This window comes from Theobroma cacao, chromosome 7 (genome assembly GCF_053813885.1).
Source record: "Theobroma cacao isolate CCN51 chromosome 7, ASM5381388v1, whole genome shotgun sequence".
In the NCBI taxonomy this organism is placed as follows: Eukaryota; Viridiplantae; Streptophyta; class Magnoliopsida; order Malvales; family Malvaceae; genus Theobroma; species Theobroma cacao.
Window position 1 is genome coordinate 13,821,282 of NC_142645.1, and position 14,597 is coordinate 13,835,878.

Genomic DNA, 14,597 nt, shown 5'->3' on the forward strand with positions numbered 1-14,597 from the left:
GTATTTACAAATTTTTTGTAGATCCAAATTAATAATGTAAATTTAAATTTAGCTGAATTTGATTGTGGTATTTGAACTTAAATAAAATCGTTTTATAAGAAATTTTGAGTAAATTTAAATAAAAGGTAATTTGGGTAAGAGTTAAATAATTTTAAAAGAATGGATATTTGTAAATTGTGAAAGTTGTAACTAAATCAACCTATTTTGCTTATTAGAGTTCAGGTCAAGTTAAAAACTAAGTCAAACAAATTTCAAATTTTTATACTATTATAAATAGAAAAAAAATTTATTTAGTCTTTTTATATTATTTATTCCGACATAATACAAGTTATTCATCTAAATTTGACTATAGGTATGAATTTTTTTTTGAATTTTTTTATAGAAAGAGAATTCGAACTTAATTTTTGCAGAAAAGATAAATTAATGTATATATTTTTGAATCAAATAATCAGGTATAAAAATATTTATATATATTTTCTAACACCATAAATCTTTTGCATTTAAATATTTAACTTATTAATAAGTATATTTATCATCTATTTAAAGATTTATATTTTTCAAATATTTTTTTCAATTTAGTCCTCAACATCTCAATTTTTGTTCAATTTAAACCCTGTATTATATATTTTTGTTCAATTTAGTCCCTATGACATGGCACAAAAAAATTTTTTTGAAAATTTTTTTATTTGCTAGTGGCATTGACACGTCAATATGTCAGTGCCACATTAGCATCGCCTCATCATCATACTAGGGTCACGTTGCACCGCCCCACCATTAAATTGATGCCTCATGGCATACCACGTCATCATGTGGGTGCCACATCATTAAAATATGCCATGTCAAAGTTGATGTTAGCACTGACATCATCCTTTTAATAGCAAAATTGGATGTCGTTAGTAGGAGGGACTAAATTGAAACAATTCTTGAAATTAAAGGACTAAATCGCTTCGATTTTGAGTATAGGGACTAAATTGAACAAAATGCATGGGTACAAGGGCTTGGCGAGTATTTTGATAAAAAAATCTATAAGGAAAAAAGTTAATTTCAAAATTTGGGCTTAGAAGGAATTGAATCCAAGTCTCCAAAATTTAACTTAAATGACTTACCACTATGCCAAGCCAAATTATTTGATTTGAATAGGGGTGGCAAATTTATATATTTACAATTTTATACCTATAAAAATTAAAAAAAATTAAAAACAGAGGGGTGGCGGGGCGCTACCCCTTACCACCCCTCTGCCTTCGCCCCTGCTTCATACGGCTAGGGTTAGTGGGTGGTCAAGTGCCCAAGAAATGGCATTTTTAGAATCACCTTCAACTAGAATAGCACAAGTGGCCTAAAGTGAAGAAAAAAAGAAAGAGTGTCCTTCTTTGATAGTAAGGAATTTAGCAAAATTGGAGTGTTCAATTCTAATGGGAAAGGAAAAAACCCTTTGATAAAACCATCATGGTCTCTAATAGAACCACCAAATCTTGTAGGGTTAAGTTTTCTAAGGGCAGATCTATCCAAGAGGTGGCCTCATCCATTTAGTGACAAGTTTGGCTCCGCATTTCTTATCCTTAAAAGTGATTTTGTTAGGTTTATACAAGAAATGGGAAGTAAGTGTTTGATTGAGAGGTCACTTGCTTTTACACCAATGAGCCGACCTAACTAAGATGATGTCTTAGAGTTGACTCATGTCAAGATGTTGACCTTGAAAAAGATTTTCGTTCCTACAAAGCCACATTGACCATAAAGTAGAGAAAAAATACATATACCAAATCTCAAAAAACCTTGTTGGAGGCTTGTTTTTTTGCCACGAGGTGAAAAAAAAGATAGTTTCGCACGAATGGACCTCACTTAGTCCCCAAAGGCTTCAATTATGCATCCAAATATTCCAAGCAACCGACCATGTGAAGAAGAGGTGGGAAGAGGTCTCATGTTCATTGTTGCACATTGTACAGAGATCAACATTAGCATTGATCATACCTCTTTTAAGGAGTTCATGCTTCACTGTAATTTTCTTAAAAGTACCTACCAAGTGAAGACTTCAACTTTTAAGAGGGTAAGACCTTTATGAAGTTGCTTCCAATAATTTTGGAAGACCCATTTTTCTTTTTGGTAAAGGTTGATAAAAGATGAAGATGTGTAATCACCACTAGTGGACTTCTTCCATATGGCTTTATTAGGGTCAAAATGGTGAGGTTGGATTAATGTGATGAGGTCCAAGAAATTAAACCATTGCCCAAGCTCCCAACTAAACAAATTACGCCTAAAAAGGATGGACCATTTCCAAAGATTTCTTTCCCATGAACCGTAGTCAACAACCACTCTATTTTTGTTGTAAACAAAGGAAAAAATCCTTAGGAACATGAGTTAAAGAGATTGATCTCCTAACCAAGGGTCTATTCAAAAACGAATGGATTGTCCATTACTAAGAATATATCCAAGATTAGCTATCACTAACTCACGAAAAGCATCATCAATCATAAGAAGGAGAGAAATATTTCTCCAAAGGGTAAAAGTCTTGCGAGATAGAGCACTTGGGAAGAGAATTTTAGGGTTAAGTTCATACTTTGCAAAATGACATTTCTTTAGAGGCTATGGGGCTCGTTGGCATAAAATCATAGCCATTTATTTAGCAAAGCCCGATTTTTTAGACCTAAAGTAGTAATACCAAAAAGCTTGCAACATTTAAGCCTTGTCACTAAAGACCATTGAGCATAATGAATTTTCTTTTTATCGTCACACCCCAACTAGAGGAAATCTCTCTAAATTTTTTTGAGTTTGTTTTTGACACCTATTAGCACTTTAAGAATGGATAAGTAGAAGAGTGGAAGGCTCTCAAGGACTAAGCTGATGATAGTAAGTCTACTACCTATAGATAGATGATGCCTCTTCCAAGTTGCCAATCTAGAGTGGAAGCGCTCAATGATGGGGTTCCATAGAGACAGTGAGTTAGCTGCTACTCTAAGGGGGAGGCTAAGGTATTTGGTTGGCAGATTGTTGATATTGCATCTTAGGGAGGAAGCCCAAAGTTGGAGATTTTAATAAAGGACATTAATACCAATAAAACTGCTTTTGGTAAAGTTTATTTTAAACCTTGAGACAACTTGAAAGCCCTTGAGTATTTTATAAACATTTTTGAGTGAGTCATTGTTAGCTTACAAAAAATAAGTGTCTCATCGACGAATTGCAAGTGGGAGATAAGAATAAGGCTTTCTTGGGTAGTCACCCTCAAACAGATCACATGAGATAGCCATGTTGCACATAATGCTAAATGACTCCACCACAATGTTGAAGAGCATGGGGGAGAGAGGGTAGCCTTACTGTAATCTTCTATGTATACTGAACTGAGGAGTAGAGGAGCTGTTAATGAAGACTAAAATAGAAATAGTGAGATGCATTAATGGATCAAAGAACACCACCAGTCGCCAAAGCCCATGAGTTTCAAGATGAAGCATAGGTAGTCCTAGTTAACTCAGTCGAAGGTCTTTTCGAAGTCGACCTTAAAGAGAATACACTTTGCTGCCTTTTCGTAATTGAATCAATGATCTCATTCGCAATGAGGAAACAATCAAGGATTTATTTCCCTTTAATAAAGACAAATTGTGATTTCCTAATGATGGAGCCCATGACTAAATTAAGCCTGTTGGATAAAAATTTGGTAAGTATTTTGTAAGCATTGCTTATTAGGCTAATAAGCCAAAACTGGAAGACTAAGTTGGCTCCTTGAGTTTTTAGGACTAACGTGATGAAGGATGAGTTTATGTTTCTGTTGAAGATGCCATTAGTGTAAAAATGATCAAAAAAGTTAAGGGTGCTACCTTTGCTTGAAGTATAGAATTTTTTAATAAAAATCAACGTTGAATCCATCAAGGTCAGGGGCCTTGTTTCCATCATAAGCCTGAATAGCACTCCATATCTCCTCTTTTATGAAGGGGAATTCCAATTTTGAATTATGAGTGGCATTGTTTTGTTGATAAAGGCAATTAAAATATTAAAGCTTTAAAGTTGGGTCTTTTGCGTAGAGATTCCTAAAGAGGTTGGTCACTTCCTCTTAGATCTCTTTAGGTTTATTTAGACTAGAACCATTAGTAGAAATTTGGCGAATAAGGTTTATTCTTTTATGATTAGAGGTTGCTAGGTGGAAGAATTTAGTGTTTGGTCCCCTAGCTTAGCCCATTTGAGCTTGGATTTTGGAACCAAGCTTATTTTTCCCTTGTGTAAGTTTCCCATAAGTTTGACCAAATGGTAGTGAGTGAGTTTTTTTAACACAAAGAAAGGTCTAGTTTTAGACATTTTCTCGATGTCATTGATTTTGTGCTCTAAAAGACTAATTTGACTGGTGTCCTAATTATTTTGGTCAATCTACCACATTTTGACTATGAATTCCAAATCCTTAAGTTAATCAAAGAACCATGTTCTGATGTTGCTACTGTGAGTGATGTTGTAATAATCATTTTTAACAAGAGAAGTAAACTCTTTGTCATCGAACAAGTATAAGAAGAGTTTGAAGGGTTTGGGACCCTTTGATTCCTTGTTGATTTCAAGGCTGATTGGGTTATGATTAGAGAAAGATCTTGGATGGCACTTTTGGGTGATCAAAGGGTAAATGATGAAGAGCTCACTACTAACAAGGAATCTATCCAATCTATAGTTGATATGGGTATCTGTATTGTTGGAGCATGTGAAAAGGCCACCCATCAGTAGAAGATCCATGAGGTGCATATCATTGATGAAAGTGGCGAAGGAATCCATGCCTTAAAAATCAAGATTGCCACTGGACTTTTTCCCTGATGTTTAATAATGTTGAAATCGCTAGCAATACACTAGGAAAAGTGGGAACTAGTTTTCAAACTAACTAGCTCAACCCATAAGGACTTTTGCACAGCAAAATCATTAGGCCTATAAATATTACAAAGGTGTAATAGATGTTAAAAGGGATAACTAAGCTAGTGAAGAGAATGTACTTTTGCAACACCACAAAGTTATCAAATTTAAAGAAGTTGTTTGACCACATACAAATTAACCTCCAACTATTTCAGTAGATGGTGACTAACTACTACTATAACTACCATTTTTCCAAAAGGACTTGAGGAGTTTGCAATTAACATCTTATTTTTTGGTTCTTATAAGAAAATTATTTCAAGTTTGAGGCTTGAGATTAACCGTTAGAATGCTTGCCTTTTAACTAACTTACTTGGCTTCCTAATGTTCCATGAGAGGATACAAACCATTAGAGACATGAAGAGAGAACGCAAAAATAGAAAAGAGCTTAATTTTCGTACTTCACCCCATAGTCCAGCGTTCTAGCTCCCTTCTCAATTTTGGCTAGAGTAACAAAGGCATCTTGTTTGTCAACTTCAAAGCCCAATCCAATTTGAGAGTAGAATTGCCATGTTTGTGCAGTTTCCTCAACATCAATTTGGTTTTTGCCTTTTACTTCATTTTCTGTAATAGAGGCTATTGAATCTGAAGTAAAGAATTCTATGCCCATTACATCATTAATCAGGTCTGTGAGGTCTTTCCCTTTTCATTTTTTCTTGCTTTTTTTTCCCGCTTTAACTTGGTTCCATGACTTTAGCCTAACATCTTTATCCATTGATGATGGCTTCATTGGCTTGAAGGTTTTTTTACATTAGAAGACGACCTTTTTCTCTTTTAGTTTTTTCATTTTGGTTCTGGACTTTAAATGCGCTACTTTAGTGGATGATGAATGGGTAGGGGTTAGTTGCTTGATATGGTCAAAAGAAAGATTGGGTTTATCTTTGTGACAAGGGATGATTTGGTTTTTTATAGTGTAAGGCTTTGAGAAATTTTGAGATATTGTTCTTTCAGATGATGTGCTTCGTTGGGGTGATTTTGTTTGGCTTTGGGTGCGAGTCAGCTTTTGTTGGTTCTTTGGATCTTGGTTGGTGGCTTTGGGGATTGATTGGTTATAGCTATTGTTAAATGAATGGTTTGGGCTTAAGATGTTAATTGTGTGGTTTGGGTTTGAGAGTATTCGGTTATTGGGTAGAAACATGTTTTGTCTCTTTAGGCTTTTATTGGTTCAAACATAAGATGGTGATGGGGGGGATTGTTGGGTTTGGGGCCTTGTGGTTTTAGGTGTATACCTTTGGAAACAAGGTAAATGGCTTCTATCAAGGTTTATGCTTGGTTCACTAGTCGATGTTGACTAACAGAGGTTGACCCATCCATTGGATTGGCTAGGATTTTTTATTTGACTACTTGGAAAAGAGATAAGGCCTAATGATGGGTGGTTTGGTTGGTGGTGGGGTGGCAAAATACGGACGGTCATGGTTGTGGGGAGGGTGGGGACTATCCAAAACCAGTTCAATGGACATAACCATCAAACAATTTTTCCTATTAATCATGCAAGCTGCTAATGAGGGAATAAAGGTAGTATTCTTTATAGAAAGGAGAAGTTTGGCCACATCAAGCCTTTTTTTCCTTGCGGTATTATTGTTAGTCAAAATCAATGATCCCAAAATCTCACTTATTTATTTGAAGATGGCATCTGACCAAAGACTTAAAGGCAGGTTCTTAACTCTTAACCACAAAAATCATTCCTCAACTGTTAAGTGTTCCTTCCATGGAACCACTTTTTTAAACTATTAGTCAAGCCAAACTTTATAATTTCTTGTGCATGCTTTAAAATCCTTAAGTAAGAAAAATGTGATAAAGACTGTATTTCCTCCTATAGGTTTGATAACACATTAGAACCCTTCAGAGACAAAGATCTCTTAGAGAATGCAATGGTTCACATAATGGATTAAGGTGCCCACAGCGGTCATTTTGAGCCAACTTTGGTCATTTTTGGTGGCTTCAATGACATGCAAGTTCTATTGATGTTGGGTTTTTGTTCCATGGGTTGTTGGTAATGGGTTTGGCTTACTATTGAGGGTTACTAGTGATGGGTTTGGCTTACTATTAAGGACTTCCTTGTAAGACCTACCATCCCTAAAAGAACTTGGGAAAGGTTTGAAACATGGTCAACTTGTTGGTCCTGAAAAAGAATGTTTCTTACCTAGCTGTTTGTTGGCAGTTTGCTTTCTATGGTCCCAACCATATGTGGCTTTTAAAACAAAGATGGAGTGGCCATTAAGGATGATGGCATTTGCGCACTTAATGGCGTAATCCATTTCCCAAAAATCTCCATAGCAAACAAAGGCAAAGGTGGTTAAAGAGCTTCCATTCAGTCGATATGAGATGAAGATGTCTCTAAGTTGGCTATAGCAGGTGAATGCTTCCAACAAGGCTATTTTAATGACCTTTTGGCTTAGGTTTCCTATATGTATATTGAGAAGGGTGGATCTCCAATCATGTTGGCTTGGATTGGGTTTCGTGATTAACTTGGGTGGGTAAATATTTTATGGGTAATTCAATGGAATTTAAGGTGGGGGTGATGGTGGATTGTGGTCCCAATGGATGGGGTATAGGTGGGGTAAAAGAGCGTTACTGTGTAAGAAGGTGGCTAGGCGGTAGAGGTTGGGGTGAGGTCTTATTGTGTAGGGTGGGTCATCTTTTAGCCTACCTTTCTCCTAAGCCATAGCCCAATTGATTCCAACATTTTAAAGATGTTTTTATAATTTTTTACATCTAAATTTATTTAAAGTTTGTCTCTACAAGGCCTTTCTCCATGTTTTTCATTACTTAATACAATACTCTAATCATTATTTTATTTCTTCCTTATCTTACACCATGACTAAATTACCTTTTAAAACATGGGTTTTGCATATACTACAAGGAGTCAGGTTTTGCATTTAAGTGGGGTTTGGTACCTTAAATGCAATATAATTATAAATAATGTGATTGAATGTAATATGATTGCAAGTAATGTGATTACAGGAAAGATAATATTACAAAGTTTGGTATGTAAACAAAGTAATGATTAAAATGCAAAGAAGATAACGTTGCAATGTTTGGTTTACAAATACTTTATTGGAAATATAATGTTAATTTCCATAATTACCTCTATTTATTAAAACGTAAGTTTAATAAATATGTATTTTTTTATTGTTAATTTTTATATAATATCATCTTAAAAATATATTTTTAATGTTATATATTTTTTTTTCATTTCTTTATATAATTTCCTATGCTATATATTTTGTTTTATTTTTTTAAAAAAATAATATAAATTTTATTGATAGTCAGCATCCACCATCCAAAGAATGGTTACTAAAATTAACAAAGAGATATCCCTCAAAATTTATATATATATATAAATAAATTATAATATTACGAAATGTATTTAACAAAGTAATATAGTTAAATGGCGCAAATGTCTTTAATAACATTACAGAGTGTAATACAATCTAACTGTATTAGTTTTAGAGTACAATCACATTACATTCATTATCTGTAATGTGATTTGCATTACAATATTACATTGCATTGGTTTGTTGCAAAACAAACACTGTAATATAATTTAATTATGTACATTGCAAGAAATGTCCTCCCACTTCCCTCTTACCAATGCTACTTCATGTTAAGGTAAATTGCAACCAATGAAATATGATTGTTACATATTTTATTGGACAATACTTAAAAAATCAATAAATTAATAAATAACATCCTAATTTTATTTATAAAGTTTAAAAATTCTATCATCAATATATAAAATAATAATTTTTAACATATATATACTTTCTTATTCCCATGTATAATGTCTTATTTTGATATTTCTTGGTCAAATCTTTTCAACTTTGAATCAAATTATTTTAAATGTTTTATCAAATTAAATTTTCATAATTATATATTTAAAAACTACTTTATTAAAATTTTTGATAGATTTTTTTAATTCTAATCAACAATCATTTTAAAAAAGTTAGAAAATTTTGAACAATGAAAATCAAATTAGAAAATTACTTATGCGATAAAAAGAGTATATCATTTGGTCTTTACATATTCAAGCATTACATTTTTATCCTAAATCTTTTAATTTGTATAAAAAAGTTTCCTTTCTTGACTCTAATAATTAACGTGGAAAATTAAGAATATTTGTGTTAGACTTGAATTACATCATGTTTTGATTTGACAAAAATCACATGTTCTCTTGAATTTAATATCAAGTATTTGAAATTGTCTCAATTACTTTTTCAGTCCCTTAAGGTTACAAAATTGTTTGAAAAGCCATGCATTCTTAGAAAACATCTCCAAAGCTTCCAAACAATGCATTTTCAGCTAAAAAAATTAAGAGCAAACATGCTTTGAATTGTTTATTTGAATATAGGTAAAAGGTAATGAGAAAGTAGTTGGAGAGAAGCATCAAAAAGCTAAGGGAACGTCAAGACATAAATCAAAAGTCCATCCTAGAAAAGAGTAGGGATGCTTTACTTCTTCCGAAACAGGACAAAGCCTAGGTAGAAGGCTTTTGCATATATAGTGAGTATGTGAAAAAGCATATCATATATAACAAAGAAAAGAAAAACACAACTAAGGAACATAAAATTAAAAATTGAATAATTGTTAACCACATGGCGTTTAAGATAACACATAACTAACTATTGTCTTGACTTTCCAATGTTTCTAGTGGAGTTGCCAAGCTGTCATAACGTGATGAGCTTTAGAACTCAATAGTTTGACTTAAAAAAAAGGAGTCGTCGTCAACTTTTTTTGTTTAGGTGCGATTGACCACCTAAGTGAATCTATTTTTTTTATGAGGTCCTAGGCTTTACTTAGGACCATTAAAAATAATAGATTCTAGTCTACAAAGCAGATTAGATTCGAAAGTCCTTTATGCATGAGGAAAGTATTAGCACCCCTGTTGAAATGCCCCATACTTTGATATGGTGATAAATAAAGTTAGTCGGATGCGAATTGAGGCATAATAAGGAACTTTGGGAACCAAAGAGACAAGATAAAATTTTTAGAATAAAATAATATTAAAATATTAATATTTAGTCGGATGTCAAAATCAGTCATGAATAAGGATCATATGGTTGATCCAAAAAGGGGAGAAGATGTCAATCCTGACTCTATAAAATACTTGTCATGACATACATGTGAAGGATAACATGTTTGCATGCTAGGACAGTCTCGAAAAATTTACAAAAGTCGGTATTGTACCTAGAGGTACAACAAAGTTGATTTAAGCCTCGAACTAGATCAAATAAAGAATTTAAGATGAAATTAAGAATTTTAAAGTTCGAAAATGGTTTAATATGGTGATTTGGAGTTCGGGGATCAATTTGGAGTTAAATCGAAAATTTCACTATCTAGGGGTAAAATGGTAATTTTGCCACCTGAGGATAAAATTGGAATATTGAAAGAAGTTTTTGATCAAGATTGATCACATTTGACTCATTGGAGTATAATTTAAGGTTGATAAGTGAACAAATTATAATTTCAGTATTTTTGGAATATAGGGGCAAAATGGTAATTTTACCACCCCATGGGCAAAATAGTAATTTTTCACCACCAGGACACTTGTCCAGCACATGGTCTTCCCTTATCCTTATTTTGACCTTTGACTAATCATGTGGTGGAGATAAAAGGTTTAAAATTTTTAAAGTTTTAAAAATGGACCAATGGAAACATGCCACGTGTCAAGCAAGAATATTTTATTATTTTCCATTAAAATCAGCCCATATTTATCCCATTCTTCTTCTCCATATTCGGCCAAGACAAAAGGAAAGAAAGGAAAAACAAGAACAAAACCTAGGTGGAGGATTTCAAGAGAAAAAGTGTGGAAAATCAAGGAAAACAAGTGAAAAAGGTAGGATTTTTCAATTTAAACTTGAAATCTATTTTCCTTAAGCATTTCTCCTTATTTTTCATGGTTAGATTTCATGTTTTCATGATGAATTCATGGCTGGTCAAAATGGGTATGGAGAGAGAAAGATGTTGGATTGATTTGATTTTAAGTTATGTTAGTGTTTTTAGTTAGTTTAGCATATTTAGAAACAAAACAACAAGAAAAGAATTCATTTTCCCCCATCACCATTATTGTCGAAATTTTCTAAGGAGTATATTGTGGCTGAAATTGATGATATTTCATGATATTTGGGTGATATTTGATGTTTGATGAGGCTAGAAATTAAATGGGAAAATTTGGTGTGAAAATATGAATTTTTACCTAATGTATAGACATGTGTGATTATTGACCCGGGACTGATAAGTTGAATCTCATTCATAGTTATTGAGGTAATTTAGGTATAATTGGAGTGTAGAAAGTGAGAAGAATTGATTTGGAGCGTAGAAAGTGAGAAGAATTGATTTGGAGCTAAATTGGAGATTTTAGCCGATTAGGCCAAGTATAGTGTGACTTAGGTCGAATATCACATTTAAGTGATTAATCAGACATTTTGCATCCCATTGCATGCATTCATTTAGATTTAGAGAGCTTGAAATAGTTTATGATAAATTGACACAATTTATTAAAATTCGTGTCATGTATGATGTATAGGTGGTGAGCCCTCTAACAAGGATAAAGAGATTGTGCACGAAGATCGAAAATAGGAGTATATCGAACTCCTAGTATTGTGAGTAACCTTACCATCATTTTTATTATCTGAAGTATGTATTTATTCGGTTTTGGTGAAATTTTATGAAAAGGAGTTTAAATGGTAAATCTTTGTGTTTTACAAACAAAATATATTTACATGAAAGGATTTTATAAATTGTCTTGAAATCGAATAATGATTTTGAAAAATAGAGTAATTGGAGACCACTTGTTATATTGTAAATTTATGATTTGAAATCGAATGGCTTATGACAATATTTGCATGAATGGCTGAATTGATATTTGTGTTGAATTTATGAAATATGCATTTAGCCTTGAAAGGCTGTGAATTGCAATAATTGCCATATCATGTTATTGAATTTTATTGTATGGTGGGTTTAGCCTGCTGTAGTGGGCAGATTCTGTGGACCAGCCTATTAGAGGGGCACAAAATTCGGATATATATATGTACCTTGATCGGAGAGGCGCGTAGGGTATCTCTTGAGGTATGGATAGAGTTCACGTCATGCCGAACCACCTCGTGATGATGAACTTTGCTAACGCCAAGGAATGACTGTGTTTTTCAAACTAAAAATATGTTTTACGTGTATACGAAATTTTAATAACCTTGGCGGGCTCGAGTGTACGCCTCTGATCAAGGTATCATCGAGTACTATTTGATGGCATGAGCCAAATGTTTATGGAAGTCATAAGCTTTAATGAGAAATTAAATGAAATACAACCGTTTGCATGGGTTGGGATAAATTTTCAAATTGTGAAATACTTAAAAATGATGGGATATTTTAATTGTCTCTTTTTACTCGGTTTTAGCTAATTTAAATGATGTTTGTTTACTCACTGAGATTTTATAATCTCACCACCCTCATTTTCACCCATTTCAGGCTCAGAGTAGGTTGTAGATAGCTGATTCTATCGAGGGCTTCCATGGACTTGCGTCCTCCGAACTGTAGGTTCACCGTTTTCCTCACTTCTAGTCATTCATGGGCCCGCTTGATATTGTAAATTAAATTAAATTAAATTAAATGCATTGGTTTACTGTGTCACAATATGAATGAAATTATTTTGCTTTTATGTTACAAAAAGTATTTACATATAACTCTAAAATTATTATTTATAAGAAAATAAAATATTTTATTGAATACTTTGTTTTATCTTCTCATTATATTTAAATAATTATAATTTCATTTTAAATAAAGGTTTTAAGTGCTTAAACTTATGTTTGATTGTGAATTATGCAATTAGTACTTGCTTACTAAATTTTAAACTGGTTTAGTAATTTTTCAATGAAAAATTACTAAAACGCCCATGTGAGATGAAAACTTTTATTTTATCTATTTTAAGTTGGAAATAACTCAAAATCCTTTGGAACATAATATTTGGCAACGGTTACTCATCGGGGGAAACGAGAAACTAATATTAAGCCTTGCGGAGTTTCGGTTGGTATTCCGGGAGATGAGTGCCCATTGAGGCACCGCGGCTGTTGTCACGGGCTCGAGGGGAGTTTCGGGTCGTGACACCTGCAACGCCCATTTAATTTGTACCCTGTTAATTATATGTCCTTTTAAGCCTTATTAAATAAAATCTAGTTCAGTATTTTAATTCTATTTCCTTTTCCTATTTCTAATTTATTAGTTTTTCAAAATAAACAAAAATTCTTGACATTGAAAATTTCTCAAAATCTCCCAAACACTCATGGTAAAATTTTGGAAAATTCTCTCACATAAAATTCTAAAGAAGCCACTTTTGGTTTTCTTGAGATTTCATCATTGGAGAGAATTTATTTATTTAATTCTATAATTTATCTTTTAATTTATTTCTTTTCCTATTTTTATTTTATTAGTTTTTGAAATAAATAAAAATTCTTGATATTGAAAATTTCTCAAAATCTCCCAAATGCTCATGGTAAAATTTTGAAAAATTCTCTCACCTAAAAAATTTCCAAGAAGCCACTTTTGGTTTTGTCAAACCTTGTTCTTAAAATAATTACAACATCATTTACATGCTCAATAGAATGTTTGCATATGTAGAAAGTTCGAAAAAATCGTTGAAAGACGATATTGCCCCTAATGGTACCATTAAGTCGATTAAGCCTCGAATTAATTCAAATATGAATTTTAAGGTGAAATTAAGAGTTTCATGGTCCAGGGATAACTCAAAATGGTAATTCGGAGTTTGAGGATCAATTTGGAATCAAACCGAAATTTTCACTATCTAGGGGCAAAATGGTTATTTGCCACTTGAGGACAAAATGAGAATTTTTAAAAAATATTTTTTGGCCCCATTTGACTTATTGGAGTATGATTTGAGGTTTAGAAGTGAAAAATTTTAATTCTCAGTGTTTTTGGAGTATAGGGGTAAAAATGGTAATTTTACCTCCCCGGGGGGCAAATCGGTAAATTTTTACCCCCGACACTTGTCAAGACGAAGAGATTTTATTCACCATGGAAATGGATAAACATGAGAAATGTGTGGTGGAGAATTAAAGAATTAAAAGTCAAATATTTAAAATTTCAACCAATAAGGAAATGCCATGTGTTATGCTTTTATTATTTTATTGTTTCTTTATAAAAAGGTATAAAAATCAGTCCATTTCTCCCATAGTGGCTGGCCAAACCAGAAGAGAAGAGAAACCAAGGAAGAACAAACCATAGGTGGGGAAAATCAAAGAGAAAGTGTTGGAATTCAAGGATTTGATCAAGCAAAGGTAAAATTTCTTTGATTTTGCTAGTGATTTACCTTACCCATGCATTTCTCCTTGATTTCCATGCTTGGATTGTATGTTTTCATGGAGAAATCATGGCTGGCCGAATTGGTTTGGTGAGAGAAATGATGTTGGAATTGTTTGATTTTGAGTTATGTTGGTGTTTTGAGTTAGTTAAGCATGTTTAGAAACAAAACAATAAGAAAAGAATCCATTTTCCCCATGAACCTTCAATGGCCGAACCCTATGTGAAGTGTAGAAGTAATGAATTGATTTTGTGATCAAGTGAATTGGTTGAAAAATTGATGAAATGATGATTTATGGTGAGAAAATGGAATGGGAAAATTTTTAATGATAGTGCACCACAATGGTCGAAATTTTCAAGAAGAATTGTGAGGGTTATTAGGTTGAATTTTAGATTATTGGAATTGTATTTAGTGAATT